The sequence below is a fragment of the Lampris incognitus genome, chromosome 2, assembly GCF_029633865.1.
Source record: "Lampris incognitus isolate fLamInc1 chromosome 2, fLamInc1.hap2, whole genome shotgun sequence".
In the NCBI taxonomy this organism is placed as follows: Eukaryota; Metazoa; Chordata; class Actinopteri; order Lampriformes; family Lampridae; genus Lampris; species Lampris incognitus.
The window spans coordinates 32,012,814-32,030,960 of NC_079212.1; the positions used below are offsets into that span (position 1 = coordinate 32,012,814).

The following is an 18,147-nucleotide window of genomic DNA, read 5'->3' on the forward strand; positions in this document are numbered from 1 at the left end:
TGTCCATGGCTCTTTGTGCCCCGATGTTTACCAACGCCCGTCGCTAACAGAGCCATAGATATGAGTGGCTCTTTTGTGTACCGATGTGTGGCCGCACGCGACGTTATCGGAGCTATTGATATGTGTGGCTCTCCTGTGCTCCGATGTCCAGCCTCGCCCGTCGCCTTCGGAGCTTATGGTTTGCATTTGTTTAGCAGCGACGGTCGTTGGGGGTGTTAGTTTCGAATTCATTATTCAGTAGTCATGGGAGTCGTTGGAGCCGTTAGTGACCGACTGTTGTTCTTGGAGACTCGGCTTCTTAAGTCTCCTGGGTAGAGATGAAAGGACGACATGTAAGTGGGAAATAGATGGTGTCGCAGACCCCCTCTCCTCTGTTGAGAGACTTTTTTTCCAGCTTCACATAGACGGCTTCCTTCACCCCTCTTTCAAAGCATCTATCCTCTCTGTCTAAAATGTGTATGTGTGTACCACGATTGGCAGTCATCAAGATACATTTCAATACCTAAATGTGTAGTTAGTTGCTTTGGATAACACGTACGATCCTGTGATGCAAAAAACAACTGAGCAACAAATCGGTTGACAGAGTCTCGGACGCATTAAGGACTGCACTTAAATCAGGGCAATGAGCTCTCGAATATTTTTTTTCAACAGTCACGTAAGTCCTACATCTGGGCAGGACATCAAAAATTAATCATTACTCATGCTGTCCCTCTGCACGGAAATCTTTAGTAAAAGGCGAAAGATTTGTACGATCTGCTGAGAAACTTGAGTTTATGGACACTGACAACAAGCAGAAGGGATCAGACTACCTGTCATACAAATTTTAATCATGTTTCAACAGTTCACGTTATTGAAACGTTGATGCAATGTAAAGCTGAGTTGCATTTTGAAAACACCTGCAAAATGTACGTCTAAAGTTGAGTAAAACTGTGAGATATAATAGAATCATACACATGGGAATCATCCTAAGATATGCAATGCATCATGGGAGCGGCTGCTAGCCAAAGTCTACAACGTAGGTAAGATGCCAAAGGGAGGAGCTGTATACTGATATTTTGACATGCGTGTGCACATTTATGTAAAACATAAAACATGCCAGACATGTGCATCACATTCTTATGAAAACATGTTTTGGCGTAAAAAAAATCTACCCTTTAAAAACCCGTGGTAGAGAAATGTGTGCTGTGCATCCCAGCCACGTCTAGTCCTTCTGGACTCTAATTTCCAAAAGTGAATGATTATTTCCTCTCCGTCAAAGAACCAGAAAAACAGAACGACAACTCACAATCCGTCTTCGTCGTAGCTCCATTTTAAATCATTTCCCCAACTACCTCCAAGGCTGGTTTACGGACCAGGCATGCCAGGAGAGTGCCCTGGGGCCCAGCACCACGATGGGCACCAAAAGGTCAGGGGTATTGTGTTCGCATATAGTAGGGATCCCCAATCATACCCTACAAGGGATGTGTATTCCACCCCCGCGTCGCGATGTAGGGCCCAAGGTAGTCTCTGTTGATGCGGGCACCCCAAACCACAATCTCGACTGATGCAGGGCCCCAAGCTACAGATGTCTCTGAATGTATGCGGGGGCCCCAAGCTACAGTCTCGACTGATGCAGAGCCCCAAGCTACAAAGTCTCTATTGAAGCGGGGCCCCAAGCTAGTCTCTACTGATGCAGGACCCCAAGCTACATGATTCAAAGTTGTGTTGTACTTTGTACTCGCCATCGAAAGCCCATGAAGATTGGAATAGCGTCGACGACGATGTTGGGTATTCTCATTAGTTTTACATTTAACAATGTTTAGTATCGTTTGCGTAGACTATCTGACGGGGCGGGGGGGGGCAATGCACGTGCGTGCCCCGGGGCCCCCTCGTGGGTTAATCCGGCCGTGCCTACCTCGCACATACTTTAAAGTCATCCATTGGGCTATGTGTAACTGTATGAATATTACACAACGGGGCCCCTGCCGTGAAAGCATCAAGACATTTATATATGCTCATGATGCCCGGTTAGTAAAACACTACAGAAACTCAGTCTAGAGAATAACGAATGAGAATTCAGGTTTGACACGCATGTTTGTGAAACTACGAATCAGCGTGAGAATAGGCACCCTTTAAAATAGACTCATGAGAACAACATCTGTGCGTAACATGTCTGTGAATGTTCTCATTCATCCAGGTCATGGTTATCCAAAGGAGTTGAATCAAGTGCAACTGGACTTGGTGTATATCCGTGAAGAAGTTTCGCCTCTCATCCAAGAGGCTTCCTTAGTTCGTGCCTTTCTGACTAGACGAAGCTAGTCTGACTCGCTGGTGATGAGACTCAGAATGTATCCTCTTGGAGTCGTTGTCAGAGCTATAGATGTCCATGGCTCTTTGTGCCCCGATGTTTACCAACGCCCGTCGCTAACAGAGCCATAGATATGAGTGGCTCTTTTGTGTACCGATGTGTGGCCGCACGCGACGTTATCGGAGCTATTGATATGTGTGGCTCTCCTGTGCTCCGATGTCCAGCCTCGCCCGTCGCCTTCGGAGCTTATGGTTTGCATTTGTTTAGCAGCGACGGTCGTTGGGGGTGTTAGTTTCGAATTCATTATTCAGTAGTCATGGGAGTCGTTGGAGCCGTTAGTGACCGACTGTTGTTCTTGGAGACTCGGCTTCTTAAGTCTCCTGGGTAGAGATGAAAGGACGACATGTAAGTGGGAAATAGATGGTGTCGCAGACCCCCTCTCCTCTGTTGAGAGACTTTTTTTCCAGCTTCACATAGACGGCTTCCTTCACCCCTCTTTCAAAGCATCTATCCTCTCTGTCTAAAATGTGTATGTGTGTACCACGATTGGCAGTCATCAAGATACATTTCAATACCTAAATGTGTAGTTAGTTGCTTTGGATAACACGTACGATCCTGTGATACAAAAAACTACTGAGCAACAAAACGGTTGACAGAGTCTCGGACGCATTACGGACTGCACTTAAATCAGGACAATGAGCTCTCGAATATTTTTTTTCAACAGTCACGTAAGTCCTACATCTGGGCAGGACATCAAAAATTAATTATTACTCATGCGGTTCCTCTGCACGGAAATCTTTAGTAAAAGGCGAAAGATTTGTACGATCTGCTGAGAACCTTGAGTTTATGGACACTGACAACAAGCAGAAGGGATCAGACTACCTGTCATACAAATTTTAATCATGTTTCAACAGTTCACGTTATTGAAACGTTGATGCAATGTAAAGCTGAGTTGCATTTTGAAAACACCTGCAAAATGTACGTCTAAAGTTGAGTAAAACTGTGAGATATAATAGAATCATACACATGGGAATCATCCTAAGATATGCAATGCATCATGGGAGCGGCTGCTAGCCAAAGTCTACAACGTAGGTAAGATGCCAAAGGGAGGAGCTGTATACTGATATTTTGACATGCGTGTGCACATTTATGTAAAACATAAAACATGCCAGACATGTGCATCACATTCTTATGAAAACATGTTTTGGCGTAAAAAAAATCTACCCTTTAAAAACCCGTGGTAGAGAAATGTGTGCTGTGCATCCCAGCCACGTCTAGTCCTTCTGGACTCTAATTTCCAAAAGTGAATGATTATTTCCTCTCCGTCAAAGAACCAGAAAAACAGAACGACAACTCACAATCCGTCTTCGTCGTAGCTCCTTTTTAAATCATTTCCTCAACTACCTCCAAGGCTGGTTTACGGACCAGGCATGCCAGGAGAGTGCCCTGGGGCCCAGCACCACGATGGGCACCAAAAGGTCAGGGGTATTGTGTTCGCATATAGTAGGGATCCCCAATCATACCCTACAAGGGATGTGTATTCCACCCCCGCGTCGCGATGTAGGGCCCAAGGTAGTCTCTGTTGATGCGGGCACCCCAAACCACAATCTCGACTGATGCAGGGCCCCAAGCTACAGATGTCTCTGAATGTATGCGGGGGCCCCAAGCTACAGTCTCGACTGATGCAGAGCCCCAAGCTACAAAGTCTCTATTGAAGCGGGGCCCCAAGCTAGTCTCTACTGATGCAGGACCCCAAGCTACATGATTCAAAGTTGTGTTGTACTTTGTACTCGCCATCGAAAGCCCATGAAGATTGGAATAGCGTCGACGACGATGTTGGGTATTCTCACTAGTTTTACATTTAACAATGTTTAGTATCGTTTGCGTAGACTATCTGACGGGGCGGGGGGGGGCAATGCACGTGCGTGCCCCGGGGCCCCCTCGTGGGTTAATCCGGCCGTGCCTACCTCGCACATACTTTAAAGTCATCCATTGGGCTATGTGTAACTGTATGAATATTACACAACGGGGCCCCTGCCGTGAAAGCATCAAGACATTTATATATGCTCATGATGCCCGGTTAGTAAAACACTACAGAAACTCAGTCTAGAGAATAACGAATGAGAATTCAGGTTTGACACGCATGTTTGTGAAACTACGAATCAGCGTGAGAATAGGCACCCTTTAAAATAGACTCATGAGAACAACATCTGTGCGTAACATGTCTGTGAATGTTCTCATTCATCCAGGTCATGGTTATCCAAAGGAGTTGAATCAAGTGCAACTGGACTTGGTGTATATCCGTGAAGAAGTTTCGCCTCTCATCCAAGAGGCTTCCTTAGTTCGTGCCTTTCTGACTAGACGAAGCTAGTCTGACTCGCTGGTGATGAGACTCAGAATGTATCCTCTTGGAGTCGTTGTCAGAGCTATAGATGTCCATGGCTCTTTGTGCCCCGATGTTTACCAACGCCCGTCGCTAACAGAGCCATAGATATGAGTGGCTCTTTTGTGTACCGATGTGTGGCCGCACGCGACGTTATCGGAGCTATTGATATGTGTGGCTCTCCTGTGCTCCGATGTCCAGCCTCGCCCGTCGCCTTCGGAGCTTATGGTTTGCATTTGTTTAGCAGCGACGGTCGTTGGGGGTGTTAGTTTCGAATTCATTATTCAGTAGTCATGGGAGTCGTTGGAGCCGTTAGTGACCGACTGTTGTTCTCGGAGACTCGGCTTCTTAAGTCTCCTGGGTAGAGATGAAAGGACGACATGTAAGTGGGAAATAGATGGTGTCGCAGACCCCCTCTCCTCTGTTGAGAGACTTTTTTTCCAGCTTCACATAGACGGCTTCCTTCACCCCTCTTTCAAAGCATCTATCCTCTCTGTCTAAAATGTGTATGTGTGTACCACGATTGGCAGTCATCAAGATACATTTCAATACCTAAATGTGTAGTTAGTTGCTTTAGATAACACGTACGATCCTGTGACGCAAAAAACTACTGAGCAACAAATCGGTTGACAGAGTCTCGGACGCATTAAGGACTGCACTTAAATCAGGACAATGAGCTCTCGAATATTTTTTTTCAACAGTCACGTAAGTCCTACATCTGGGCAGGACATCAAAAATTAATCATTACTCATGCTGTTCCTCTGCACGGAAATCTTTAGTAAAAGGCGAAAGATTTGTACGATCTGCTGAGAAACTTGAGTTTATGGACACTTACAACAAGCAGAAGGGATCACACTACCTGTCATACAAATTTTAATCATGTTTCAACAGTTCACGTTATTGAAACGTTGATGCAATGTAAAGCTGAGTTGCATTTTGAAAACACCTGCAAAATGTACGTCTAAAGTTGAGTAAAAATGTGAGATATAATAGAATCATACACATGGGAATCATCCTAAAATATGCAATGCATCATGGGAGCGGCTGCTAGCCAAAGTCTACAACGTAGGTAAGATGCCAAAGGGAGGAGCTGTATACTGATATTTTGACATGCGTGTGCACATTTATGTAAAACATAAAACATGCCAGACATGTGCATCACATTCTTATGAAAACATGTTTTGGCGTAATAAAAATCTACCCTTTAAAAACCCGTGGTAGAGAAATGTGTGCTGTGCATCCCAGCCACGTCTAGTCCTTCTGGACTCTAATTTCCAAAAGTGAATGATTATTTCCTCTCCGTCAAAGAACCAGAAAAACAGAACGACAACTCACAATCCGTCTTCGTCGTAGCTCCTTTTTAAATCATTTCCCCAACTACCTCCAAGGCTGGATTACGGACCAGGCATGCCAGGAGAGTGCCCTGGGGCCCAGCACCACGATGGGCACCAAAAGGTCAGGGGTATTGTGTTCGCATATAGTAGGGATCCCCAATCATACCCTACAAGGGATGTGTATTCCACCCCCGCGTCGCGATGTAGGGCCCAAGGTAGTCTCTGTTGATGCGGGCACCCCAAACCACAATCTCGACTGATGCAGGGCCCCAAGCTACAGATGTCTCTGAATGTATGCGGGGGCCCCAAGCTACAGTCTCGACTGATGCAGAGCCCCAAGCTACAAAGTCTCTATTGAAGCGGGGCCCCAAGCTAGTCTCTACTGATGCAGGACCCCAAGCTACATGATTCAAAGTTGTGTTGTACTTTGTACTCGCCATCGAAAGCCCATGAAGATTGGAATAGCGTCGACGACGATGTTGGGTATTCTCATTAGTTTTACATTTAACAATGTTTAGTATCGTTTGCGTAGACTATCTGACGGGGCGGGGGGGGGCAATGCACGTGCGTGCCCCGGGGCCCCCTCGTGGGTTAATCCGGCCGTGCCTACCTCGCACATACTTTAAAGTCATCCATTGGGCTATGTGTAACTGTATGAATATTACACAACGGGGCCCCTGCCGTGAAAGCATCAAGACATTTATATATGCTCATGATGCCCGGTTAGTAAAACACTACAGAAACTCAGTCTAGAGAATAACGAATGAGAATTCAGGTTTGACACGCATGTTTGTGAAACTACGAATCAGCGTGAGAATAGGCACCCTTCAAAATAGACTCATGAGAACAACATCTGTGCGTAACATGTCTGTGAATGTTCTCATTCATCCAGGTCATGGTTATCCAAAGGAGTTGAATCAAGTGCAACTGGACTTGGTGTATATCCGTGAAGACGTTTCGCCTCTCATCCAAGAGGCTTCCTTAGTTCTTGCCTTTCTGACTAGACGAAGCTAGTCTGACTCGCTGGTGATGAGACTCAGAATGTATCCTCTTGGAGTCGTTGTCAGAGCTATAGATGTCCATGGCTCTTTGTGCCCCGATGTTTACCAACGCCCGTCGCTAACAGAGCCATAGATATGAGTGGCTCTTTTGTGTACCGATGTGTGGCCGCACGCGACGTTATCGGAGCTATTGATATGTGTGGCTCTCCTGTGCTCCGATGTCCAGCCTCGCCCGTCGCCTTCGGAGCTTATGGTTTGCATTTGTTTAGCAGCGACGGTCGTTGGGGGTGTTAGTTTCGAATTCATTATTCAGTAGTCATGGGAGTCGTTGGAGCCGTTAGTGACCGACTGTTGTTCTCGGAGACTCGGCTTCTTAAGTCTCCTGGGTAGAGATGAAAGGACGACATGTAAGTGGGAAATAGATGGTGTCGCAGACCCCCTCTCCTCTGTTGAGAGACTTTTTTTCCAGCTTCACATAGACGGCTTCCTTCAACCCTCTTTCAAAGCATCTATCCTCTCTGTCTAAAATGTGTATGTGTGTACCACGATTGGCAGTCATCAAGATACATTTCAATACCTAAATGTGTAGTTAGTTGCTTTGGATAACACGTACGATCCTGTGATGCAAAAAACTACTGAGCAACAAATCGGTTGACAGAGTCTCGGACGCATTAAGGACTGCACTTAAATCAGGACAATGAGCTCTCGAGTATTTTCTTTCAACAGTCACATAAGTCCTACATCTGGGCAGGACATCAAAAATTAATCATTACTCAGGCTGTTCCTCTGCACGGAAATCTTTAGTAAAAGGCGAAAGATTTGTACGATCTGCTGAGAAACTTGAGTTTATGGACACTGACAACAAGCAGAAGGGATCACACTACCTGTCATACAAATTTTAATCATGTTTCAACAGTTCACGTTATTGAAACGTTGATGCAATGTAAAGCTGAGTTGCATTTTGAAAACACCTGCAAAATGTACGTCTAAAGTTGAGTAAAAATGTGAGATATAATAGAATCATACACATGGGAATCATCCTAAAATATGCAATGCATCATGGGAGCGGCTGCTAGCCAAAGTCTACAACGTAGGTAAGATGCCAAAGGGAGGAGCTGTATACTGATATTTTGACATGCGTGTGCACATTTATGTAAAACATAAAACATGCCAGACATGTGCATCACATTCTTATGAAAACATGTTTTGGCGTAATAAAAATCTACCCTTTAAAAACCCGTGGTAGAGAAATGTGTGCTGTGCATCCCAGCCACGTCTAGTCCTTCTGGACTCTAATTTCCAAAAGTGAATGATTATTTCCTCTCCGTCAAAGAACCAGAAAAACAGAACGACAACTCACAATCCGTCTTCGTCGTAGCTCCTTTTTAAATCATTTCCCCAACTACCTCCAAGGCTGGATTACGGACCAGGCATGCCAGGAGAGTGCCCTGGGGCCCAGCACCACGATGGGCACCAAAAGGTCAGGGGTATTGTGTTCGCATATAGTAGGGATCCCCAATCATACCCTACAAGGGATGTGTATTCCACCCCCGCGTCGCGATGTAGGGCCCAAGGTAGTCTCTGTTGATGCGGGCACCCCAAACCACAATCTCGACTGATGCAGGGCCCCAAGCTACAGATGTCTCTGAATGTATGCGGGGGCCCCAAGCTACAGTCTCGACTGATGCAGAGCCCCAAGCTACAAAGTCTCTATTGAAGCGGGGCCCCAAGCTAGTCTCTACTGATGCAGGACCCCAAGCTACATGATTCAAAGTTGTGTTGTACTTTGTACTCGCCATCGAAAGCCCATGAAGATTGGAATAGCGTCGACGACGATGTTGGGTATTCTCATTAGTTTTACATTTAACAATGTTTAGTATCGTTTGCGTAGACTATCTGACGGGGCGGGGGGGGGCAATGCACGTGCGTGCCCCGGGGCCCCCTCGTGGGTTAATCCGGCCGTGCCTACCTCGCACATACTTTAAAGTCATCCATTGGGCTATGTGTAACTGTATGAATATTACACAACGGGGCCCCTGCCGTGAAAGCATCAAGACATTTATATATGCTCATGATGCCCGGTTAGTAAAACACTACAGAAACTCAGTCTAGAGAATAACGAATGAGAATTCAGGTTTGACACGCATGTTTGTGAAACTACGAATCAGCGTGAGAATAGGCACCCTTCAAAATAGACTCATGAGAACAACATCTGTGCGTAACATGTCTGTGAATGTTCTCATTCATCCAGGTCATGGTTATCCAAAGGAGTTGAATCAAGTGCAACTGGACTTGGTGTATATCCGTGAAGACGTTTCGCCTCTCATCCAAGAGGCTTCCTTAGTTCTTGCCTTTCTGACTAGACGAAGCTAGTCTGACTCGCTGGTGATGAGACTCAGAATGTATCCTCTTGGAGTCGTTGTCAGAGCTATAGATGTCCATGGCTCTTTGTGCCCCGATGTTTACCAACGCCCGTCGCTAACAGAGCCATAGATATGAGTGGCTCTTTTGTGTACCGATGTGTGGCCGCACGCGACGTTATCGGAGCTATTGATATGTGTGGCTCTCCTGTGCTCCGATGTCCAGCCTCGCCCGTCGCCTTCGGAGCTTATGGTTTGCATTTGTTTAGCAGCGACGGTCGTTGGGGGTGTTAGTTTCGAATTCATTATTCAGTAGTCATGGGAGTCGTTGGAGCCGTTAGTGACCGACTGTTGTTCTCGGAGACTCGGCTTCTTAAGTCTCCTGGGTAGAGATGAAAGGACGACATGTAAGTGGGAAATAGATGGTGTCGCAGACCCCCTCTCCTCTGTTGAGAGACTTTTTTTCCAGCTTCACATAGACGGCTTCCTTCAACCCTCTTTCAAAGCATCTATCCTCTCTGTCTAAAATGTGTATGTGTGTACCACGATTGGCAGTCATCAAGATACATTTCAATACCTAAATGTGTAGTTAGTTGCTTTGGATAACACGTACGATCCTGTGATGCAAAAAACTACTGAGCAACAAATCGGTTGACAGAGTCTCGGACGCATTAAGGACTGCACTTAAATCAGGACAATGAGCTCTCGAGTATTTTCTTTCAACAGTCACATAAGTCCTACATCTGGGCAGGACATCAAAAATTAATCATTACTCAGGCTGTTCCTCTGCACGGAAATCTTTAGTAAAAGGCGAAAGATTTGTACGATCTGCTGAGAAACTTGAGTTTATGGACACTGACAACAAGCAGAAGGGATCACACTACCTGTCATACAAATTTTAATCATGTTTCAACAGTTCACGTTATTGAAACGTTGATGCAATGTAAAGCTGAGTTGCATTTTGAAAACACCTGCAAAATGTACGTCTAAAGTTGAGTAAAAATGTGAGATATAATAGAATCATACACATGGGAATCATCCTAAAATATGCAATGCATCATGGGAGCGGCTGCTAGCCAAAGTCTACAACGTAGGTAAGATGCCAAAGGGAGGAGCTGTATACTGATATTTTGACATGCGTGTGCACATTTATGTAAAACATAAAACATGCCAGACATGTGCATCACATTCTTATGAAAACATGTTTTGGCGTAATAAAAATCTACCCTTTAAAAACCCGTGGTAGAGAAATGTGTGCTGTGCATCCCAGCCACGTCTAGTCCTTCTGGACTCTAATTTCCAAAAGTGAATGATTATTTCCTCTCCGTCAAAGAACCAGAAAAACAGAACGACAACTCACAATCCGTCTTCGTCGTAGCTCCTTTTTAAATCATTTCCCCAACTACCTCCAAGGCTGGATTACGGACCAGGCATGCCAGGAGAGTGCCCTGGGGCCCAGCACCACGATGGGCACCAAAAGGTCAGGGGTATTGTGTTCGCATATAGTAGGGATCCCCAATCATACCCTACAAGGGATGTGTATTCCACCCCCGCGTCGCGATGTAGGGCCCAAGGTAGTCTCTGTTGATGCGGGCACCCCAAACCACAATCTCGACTGATGCAGGGCCCCAAGCTACAGATGTCTCTGAATGTATGCGGGGGCCCCAAGCTACAGTCTCGACTGATGCAGAGCCCCAAGCTACAAAGTCTCTATTGAAGCGGGGCCCCAAGCTAGTCTCTACTGATGCAGGACCCCAAGCTACATGATTCAAAGTTGTGTTGTACTTTGTACTCGCCATCGAAAGCCCATGAAGATTGGAATAGCGTCGACGACGATGTTGGGTATTCTCATTAGTTTTACATTTAACAATGTTTAGTATCGTTTGCGTAGACTATCTGACGGGGCGGGGGGGGGCAATGCACGTGCGTGCCCCGGGGCCCCCTCGTGGGTTAATCCGGCCGTGCCTACCTCGCACATACTTTAAAGTCATCCATTGGGCTATGTGTAACTGTATGAATATTACACAACGGGGCCCCTGCCGTGAAAGCATCAAGACATTTATATATGCTCATGATGCCCGGTTAGTAAAACACTACAGAAACTCAGTCTAGAGAATAACGAATGAGAATTCAGGTTTGACACGCATGTTTGTGAAACTACGAATCAGCGTGAGAATAGGCACCCTTCAAAATAGACTCATGAGAACAACATCTGTGCGTAACATGTCTGTGAATGTTCTCATTCATCCAGGTCATGGTTATCCAAAGGAGTTGAATCAAGTGCAACTGGACTTGGTGTATATCCGTGAAGACGTTTCGCCTCTCATCCAAGAGGCTTCCTTAGTTCGTGCCTTTCTGACTAGACGAAGCTAGTCTGACTCGCTGGTGATGAGACTCAGAATGTATCCTCTTGGAGTCGTTGTCAGAGCTATAGATGTCCATGGCTCTTTGTGCCCCGATGTTTACCAACGCCCGTCGCTAACAGAGCCATAGATATGAGTGGCTCTTTTGTGTACCGATGTGTGGCCGCACGCGACGTTATCGGAGCTATTGATATGTGTGGCTCTCCTGTGCTCCGATGTCCAGCCTCGCCCGTCGCCTTCGGAGCTTATGGTTTGCATTTGTTTAGCAGCGACGGTCGTTGGGGGTGTTAGTTTCGAATTCATTATTCAGTAGTCATGGGAGTCGTTGGAGCCGTTAGTGACCGACTGTTGTTCTTGGAGACTCGGCTTCTTAAGTCTCCTGGGTAGAGATGAAAGGACGACATGTAAGTGGGAAATAGATGGTGTCGCAGACCCCCTCTCCTCTGTTGAGAGACTTTTTTTCCAGCTTCACATAGACGGCTTCCTTCACCCCTCTTTCAAAGCATCTATCCTCTCTGTCTAAAATGTGTATGTGTGTACCACGATTGGCAGTCATCAAGATACATTTCAATACCTAAATGTGTAGTTAGTTGCTTTGGATAACACGTACGATCCTGTGATGCAAAAAACTACTGAGCAACAAATCGGTTGACAGAGTCTCGGACGCATTAAGGACTGCACTTAAATCAGGACAATGAGCTCTCGAGTATTTTCTTTCAACAGTCACATAAGTCCTACATCTGGGCAGGACATCAAAAATTAATCATTACTCAGGCTGTTCCTCTGCACGGAAATCTTTAGTAAAAGGCGAAAGATTTGTACGATCTGCTGAGAAACTTGAGTTTATGGACACTGACAACAAGCAGAAGGGATCACACTACCTGTCATACAAATTTTAATCATGTTTCAACAGTTCACGTTATTGAAACGTTGATGCAATGTAAAGCTGAGTTGCATTTTGAAAACACCTGCAAAATGTACGTCTAAAGTTGAGTAAAAATGTGAGATATAATAGAATCATACACATGGGAATCATCCTAAAATATGCAATGCATCATGGGAGCGGCTGCTAGCCAAAGTCTACAACGTAGGTAAGATGCCAAAGGGAGGAGCTGTATACTGATATTTTGACATGCGTGTGCACATTTATGTAAAACATAAAACATGCCAGACATGTGCATCACATTCTTATGAAAACATGTTTTGGCGTAATAAAAATCTACCCTTTAAAAACCCGTGGTAGAGAAATGTGTGCTGTGCATCCCAGCCACGTCTAGTCCTTCTGGACTCTAATTTCCAAAAGTGAATGATTATTTCCTCTCCGTCAAAGAACCAGAAAAACAGAACGACAACTCACAATCCGTCTTCGTCGTAGCTCCTTTTTAAATCATTTCCCCAACTACCTCCAAGGCTGGATTACGGACCAGGCATGCCAGGAGAGTGCCCTGGGGCCCAGCACCACGATGGGCACCAAAAGGTCAGGGGTATTGTGTTCGCATATAGTAGGGATCCCCAATCATACCCTACAAGGGATGTGTATTCCACCCCCGCGTCGCGATGTAGGGCCCAAGGTAGTCTCTGTTGATGCGGGCACCCCAAACCACAATCTCGACTGATGCAGGGCCCCAAGCTACAGATGTCTCTGAATGTATGCGGGGGCCCCAAGCTACAGTCTCGACTGATGCAGAGCCCCAAGCTACAAAGTCTCTATTGAAGCGGGGCCCCAAGCTAGTCTCTACTGATGCAGGACCCCAAGCTACATGATTCAAAGTTGTGTTGTACTTTGTACTCGCCATCGAAAGCCCATGAAGATTGGAATAGCGTCGACGACGATGTTGGGTATTCTCATTAGTTTTACATTTAACAATGTTTAGTATCGTTTGCGTAGACTATCTGACGGGGCGGGGGGGGGGGGCAATGCACGTGCGTGCCCCGGGGCCCCCTCGTGGGTTAATCCGGCCGTGCCTACCTCGCACATACTTTAAAGTCATCCATTGGGCTATGTGTAACTGTATGAATATTACACAACGGGGCCCCTGCCGTGAAAGCATCAAGACATTTATATATGCTCATGATGCCCGGTTAGTAAAACACTACAGAAACTCAGTCTAGAGAATAACGAATGAGAATTCAGGTTTGACACGCATGTTTGTGAAACTACGAATCAGCGTGAGAATAGGCACCCTTCAAAATAGACTCATGAGAACAACATCTGTGCGTAACATGTCTGTGAATGTTCTCATTCATCCAGGTCATGGTTATCCAAAGGAGTTGAATCAAGTGCAACTGGACTTGGTGTATATCCGTGAAGACGTTTCGCCTCTCATCCAAGAGGCTTCCTTAGTTCGTGCCTTTCTGACTAGACGAAGCTAGTCTGACTCGCTGGTGATGAGACTCAGAATGTATCCTCTTGGAGTCGTTGTCAGAGCTATAGATGTCCATGGCTCTTTGTGCCCCGATGTTTACCAACGCCCGTCGCTAACAGAGCCATAGATATGAGTGGCTCTTTTGTGTACCGATGTGTGGCCGCACGCGACGTTATCGGAGCTATTGATATGTGTGGCTCTCCTGTGCTCCGATGTCCAGCCTCGCCCGTCGCCTTCGGAGCTTATGGTTTGCATTTGTTTAGCAGCGACGGTCGTTGGGGGTGTTAGTTTCGAATTCATTATTCAGTAGTCATGGGAGTCGTTGGAGCCGTTAGTGACCGACTGTTGTTCTTGGAGACTCGGCTTCTTAAGTCTCCTGGGTAGAGATGAAAGGACGACATGTAAGTGGGAAATAGATGGTGTCGCAGACCCCCTCTCCTCTGTTGAGAGACTTTTTTTCCAGCTTCACATAGACGGCTTCCTTCACCCCTCTTTCAAAGCATCTATCCTCTCTGTCTAAAATGTGTATGTGTGTACCACGATTGGCAGTCATCAAGATACATTTCAATACCTAAATGTGTAGTTAGTTGCTTTGGATAACACGTACGATCCTGTGATACAAAAAACTACTGAGCAACAAATCGGTTGACAGAGTCTCGGACGCATTAAGGACTGCACTTAAATCAGGACAATGAGCTCTCGAGTATTTTCTTTCAACAGTCACGCAAGTCCTACATCTGGGCAGGACATCAAAAATTAATCATTACTCATGCTGTTCCTCTGCACGGAAATCTTTAGTAAAAGGCGAAAGATTTGTACGATCTGCTGAGAAACTTGAGTTTATGGACACTGACAACAAGCAGAAGGGATCACACTACCTGTCATACAAATTTTAATCATGTTTCAACAGTTCACGTTATTGAAACGTTGATGCAATGTAAAGCTGAGTTGCATTTTGAAAACACCTGCAAAATGTACGTCTAAAGTTGAGTAAAAATGTGAGATATAATAGAATCATACACATGGGAATCATCCTAAGATATGCAATGCATCATGGGAGCGGCTGCTAGCCAAAGTCTACAACGTAGGTAAGATGCCAAAGGGGGGGGGGGGGGTTGTATACTGATATTTTGACATGCGTGTGCACATTTATGTAAAACATAAAACATGCCAGACATGTGCATCACATTCTTATGAAAACATGTTTTGGCGTAAAAAAAATCTACCCTTTAAAAACCCGTGGTAGAGAAATGTGTGCTGTGCATCCCAGCCACGTCTAGTCCTTCTGGACTCTAATTTCCAAAAGTGAATGATTATTTCCTCTCCGTCAAAGAACCAGAAAAACAGAACGACAACTCACAATCCGTCTTCGTCGTAGCTCCTTTTTAAATCATTTCCCCAACTACCTCCAAGGCTGGATTACGGACCAGGCATGCCAGGAGAGTGCCCTGGGGCCCAGCACCACGATGGGCACCAAAAGGTCAGGGGTATTGTGTTCGCATATAGTAGGGATCCCCAATCATACCCTACAAGGGATGTGTATTCCACCCCCGCGTCGCGATGTAGGGCCCAAGGTAGTCTCTGTTGATGCGGGCACCCCAAACCACAATCTCGACTGATGCAGGGCCCCAAGCTACAGATGTCTCTGAATGTATGCGGGGGCCCCAAGCTACAGTCTCGACTGATGCAGAGCCCCAAGCTACAAAGTCTCTATTGAAGCGGGGCCCCAAGCTAGTCTCTACTGATGCAGGACCCCAAGCTACATGATTCAAAGTTGTGTTGTACTTTGTACTCGCCATCGAAAGCCCATGAAGATTGGAATAGCGTCGACGACGATGTTGGGTATTCTCATTAGTTTTACATTTAACAATGTTTAGTATCGTTTGCGTAGACTATCTGACGGGGCGGGGGGGGGGGGCAATGCACGTGCGTGCCCCGGGGCCCCCTCGTGGGTTAATCCGGCCGTGCCTACCTCGCACATACTTTAAAGTCATCCATTGGGCTATGTGTAACTGTATGAATATTACACAACGGGGCCCCTGCCGTGAAAGCATCAAGACATTTATATATGCTCATGATGCCCGGTTAGTAAAACACTACAGAAACTCAGTCTAGAGAATAACGAATGAGAATTCAGGTTTGACACGCATGTTTGTGAAACTACGAATCAGCGTGAGAATAGGCACCCTTCAAAATAGACTCATGAGAACAACATCTGTGCGTAACATGTCTGTGAATGTTCTCATTCATCCAGGTCATGGTTATCCAAAGGAGTTGAATCAAGTGCAACTGGACTTGGTGTATATCCGTGAAGACGTTTCGCCTCTCATCCAAGAGGCTTCCTTAGTTCGTGCCTTTCTGACTAGACGAAGCTAGTCTGACTCGCTGGTGATGAGACTCAGAATGTATCCTCTTGGAGTCGTTGTCAGAGCTATAGATGTCCATGGCTCTTTGTGCCCCGATGTTTACCAACGCCCGTCGCTAACAGAGCCATAGATATGAGTGGCTCTTTTGTGTACCGATGTGTGGCCGCACGCGACGTTATCGGAGCTATTGATATGTGTGGCTCTCCTGTGCTCCGATGTCCAGCCTCGCCCGTCGCCTTCGGAGCTTATGGTTTGCATTTGTTTAGCAGCGACGGTCGTTGGGGGTGTTAGTTTCGAATTCATTATTCAGTAGTCATGGGAGTCGTTGGAGCCGTTAGTGACCGACTGTTGTTCTTGGAGACTCGGCTTCTTAAGTCTCCTGGGTAGAGATGAAAGGACGACATGTAAGTGGGAAATAGATGGTGTCGCAGACCCCCTCTCCTCTGTTGAGAGACTTTTTTTCCAGCTTCACATAGACGGCTTCCTTCACCCCTCTTTCAAAGCATCTATCCTCTCTGTCTAAAATGTGTATGTGTGTACCACGATTGGCAGTCATCAAGATACATTTCAATACCTAAATGTGTAGTTAGTTGCTTTGGATAACACGTACGATCCTGTGATACAAAAAACTACTGAGCAACAAATCGGTTGACAGAGTCTCGGACGCATTAAGGACTGCACTTAAATCAGGACAATGAGCTCTCGAGTATTTTCTTTCAACAGTCACGCAAGTCCTACATCTGGGCAGGACATCAAAAATTAATCATTACTCAGGCTGTTCCTCTGCACGGAAATCTTTAGTAAAAGGCGAAAGATTTGTACGATCTGCTGAGAAACTTGAGTTTATGGACACTGACAACAAGCAGAAGGGATCACACTACCTGTCATACAAATTTTAATCATGTTTCAACAGTTCACGTTATTGAAACGTTGATGCAATGTAAAGCTGAGTTGCATTTTGAAAACACCTGCAAAATGTACGTCTAAAGTTGAGTAAAAATGTGAGATATAATAGAATCATACACATGGGAATCATCCTAAGATATGCAATGCATCATGGGAGCGGCTGCTAGCCAAAGTCTACAACGTAGGTAAGATGCCAAAGGGGGGGGGGGGGTTGTATACTGATATTTTGACATGCGTGTGCACATTTATGTAAAACATAAAACATGCCAGACATGTGCATCACATTCTTATGAAAACATGTTTTGGCGTAAAAAAAATCTACCCTTTAAAAACCCGTGGTAGAGAAATGTGTGCTGTGCATCCCAGCCACGTCTAGTCCTTCTGGACTCTAATTTCCAAAAGTGAATGATTATTTCCTCTCCGTCAAAGAACCAGAAAAACAGAACGACAACTCACAATCCGTCTTCGTCGTAGCTCCTTTTTAAATCATTTCCCCAACTACCTCCAAGGCTGGATTACGGACCAGGCATGCCAGGAGAGTGCCCTGGGGCCCAGCACCACGATGGGCACCAAAAGGTCAGGGGTATTGTGTTCGCATATAGTAGGGATCCCCAATCATACCCTACAAGGGATGTGTATTCCACCCCCGCGTCGCGATGTAGGGCCCAAGGTAGTCTCTGTTGATGCGGGCACCCCAAACCACAATCTCGACTGATGCAGGGCCCCAAGCTACAGATGTCTCTGAATGTATGCGGGGGCCCCAAGCTACAGTCTCGACTGA

General features: G+C 45.9%; 8 non-coding genes across 8 annotated transcripts; all 8 read right to left on the bottom strand.

Annotated features, from left to right (window-relative positions):
* Positions 1–659: 659 nt before the first annotated feature.
* Positions 660–773, bottom strand: LOC130108609 (U5 spliceosomal RNA). The gene has a single exon (XR_008809920.1). It is a non-coding gene; the product is annotated as a U5 spliceosomal RNA (small nuclear RNA).
* A 2,246-nt stretch (positions 774–3,019) lies between these two features.
* Positions 3,020–3,133, bottom strand: LOC130108610 (U5 spliceosomal RNA). Its single transcript, XR_008809921.1, has one exon. It is a non-coding gene; the product is annotated as a U5 spliceosomal RNA (small nuclear RNA).
* A 2,246-nt stretch (positions 3,134–5,379) lies between these two features.
* Positions 5,380–5,493, bottom strand: LOC130108600 (U5 spliceosomal RNA). The gene has a single exon (XR_008809911.1). It is a non-coding gene; the product is annotated as a U5 spliceosomal RNA (small nuclear RNA).
* Positions 5,494–7,739: 2,246 nt separating this feature from the next.
* LOC130108603 (U5 spliceosomal RNA) lies at positions 7,740–7,853 on the bottom strand. The gene has a single exon (XR_008809914.1). It is a non-coding gene; the product is annotated as a U5 spliceosomal RNA (small nuclear RNA).
* A 2,246-nt stretch (positions 7,854–10,099) lies between these two features.
* On the bottom strand, positions 10,100–10,213 carry LOC130108604 (U5 spliceosomal RNA). The gene has a single exon (XR_008809915.1). It is a non-coding gene; the product is annotated as a U5 spliceosomal RNA (small nuclear RNA).
* A 2,246-nt stretch (positions 10,214–12,459) lies between these two features.
* On the bottom strand, positions 12,460–12,573 carry LOC130108605 (U5 spliceosomal RNA). The gene has a single exon (XR_008809916.1). It is a non-coding gene; the product is annotated as a U5 spliceosomal RNA (small nuclear RNA).
* A 2,249-nt stretch (positions 12,574–14,822) lies between these two features.
* On the bottom strand, positions 14,823–14,936 carry LOC130108601 (U5 spliceosomal RNA). The gene has a single exon (XR_008809912.1). It is a non-coding gene; the product is annotated as a U5 spliceosomal RNA (small nuclear RNA).
* Positions 14,937–17,191: 2,255 nt separating this feature from the next.
* Positions 17,192–17,305, bottom strand: LOC130108606 (U5 spliceosomal RNA). The gene has a single exon (XR_008809917.1). It is a non-coding gene; the product is annotated as a U5 spliceosomal RNA (small nuclear RNA).
* Positions 17,306–18,147: the final 842 nt, after the last annotated feature.